Source organism: Hevea brasiliensis, chromosome 5 (genome assembly GCF_030052815.1).
Source record: "Hevea brasiliensis isolate MT/VB/25A 57/8 chromosome 5, ASM3005281v1, whole genome shotgun sequence".
NCBI lineage: Eukaryota > Viridiplantae > Streptophyta > Magnoliopsida > Malpighiales > Euphorbiaceae > Hevea > Hevea brasiliensis.
The window spans coordinates 24,363,689-24,365,348 of NC_079497.1; the positions used below are offsets into that span (position 1 = coordinate 24,363,689).

At 36.2% G+C, this 1,660-nt stretch overlaps 1 pseudogene; it reads left to right on the forward strand.

The window, feature by feature from the left end:
* Positions 1–295: 295 nt before the first annotated feature.
* LOC131180476 (small nucleolar RNA R71) lies at positions 296–389 on the forward strand (annotated as a pseudogene).
* The last annotated feature ends 1,271 nt before the right edge of the window (positions 390–1,660 follow it).

Here is a 1,660-nt window from a genome sequence, read left to right on the forward strand (position 1 = left end):
GTGCTAGTTGCTTGTACCAACAGCATTGGCTTGCATTTTGTCAAGTCGCTTCATAAGCTGATAAAACTGAGCATTTACCATGCTTAAGGCATCCACTTCTAGGATCCCTACTATTCTCCTTGTGTTTCCTCTTTCATTTGACCACTCGTAGTTATAATATGTGACCCTCTCTAGAAGTTCAAGTGCTTGTGTCACTATTTTCTCCATTAGGTCACCTTCTACAGCCAAATCTACTGTGCTTCTTGTGGAGTGTAGTAGCCCATTATAGAAATTCTGCACTAAGAGCCAATCTTTTGCACCATGGTGTGGACATTCTCTCTGTAGGTCCTTATATCTTTCCCATGCATCATTGAGTGTTCACCTTCCTTTTGTTTAAAGGTGTTGAGTTCAACCCTCAACTTTGCAGTCTTTGCAAGTGGGAAATATCTTGCTAGAAAAGCTTATGAGAGGTCTTCCCAAGTAGTGAATGTTCCAGCTGGTTGAGAAAGTAACAACTTTCTTGCTCTATTTCGAAGGGAGAATGGGAATGCTCTGAGTCTTATAGCTTGATCAGATACTCCATTCATCTTAAATATGTCACATAGGGTAAGAAAGTACTGGAGGTGGTAATGTGGATCTTCTGTTAGTGTACCCCCAAACTGGATTTGTTGAATCATCTGGAGCCAAGCTGGTTTCAGTTCAAAATTATTGGCTTCCACTATGGATCTTGTAACATTAGGCTAAAATTCTTGTATAGATGGAGCTTTGTAGTCCCTTAAGATTCTTGGCTTGTTGTTGTTGTCAGCCATGATTAGAGTTTCTGGATTTCCTTGATCTTGTTCTTAGTGTCTTCTTTCTCTCATGATGGCTCTTAGAGTTCTATCTATTTCAGGATCCAAGTCCAAAACTTCTTCCTCTGGCTTTGTTCTGGTCATGCACCAAACCAAATACCTGAGAGAAAATAAAAGAAATAAAGCAAATTAAATAAAACTAAACAGTAAATATAAATGCTTAAATCAACTAAATTGTCTATCATTCAATATTACTAAAACTAAATTCCCTGGCAACGGCACCAAAACTTATTTGCTGGTTTCTCAACCACGCAAGTGTACGAATCGCTAACAAGTAATAAAGTAGTGAGTGAAGTATGATCCCACGAGGAATTTGGTTAGTAAGTACCAAACTACACAGCATTTGTAACTATTTAGGCTACCGAATATGAATGAAGTACTAAACTTATTTTGGATGCTGAAAATAAACTTTGAATAAAACTATCAATTGAAACAATTCCAGAATTAATATTTCACATTGTAATCTTACTATGGATTTTAATCTCATTTATTCATTGGATTGAGGATCGTTACTTTGATGGAAATTAATCCTAAAATATCTTAGGTGCTCTCTCAAGGTGTGTTCCAATTAGAGCCAAACCCTACTTTTGTTGGTGCTTAGTCCTAATAAACGCCTTAAGATTTATGACTAATTTTAGAACTCCACAAAGGTCATCAGCTTATCTCTAGGTCAGATTTCCTAGGTTTAAAATCCTAATTTTCTAATATTAGTCTTCACTTTTTTGTCCTTCAATTAACATTTGTAATCAATACTAAGTGGGTAACAACACATAGCATGCATTAAGATCACAAGAAATCGAATCAAATGGCAAAACTCAAATCTAATGAAT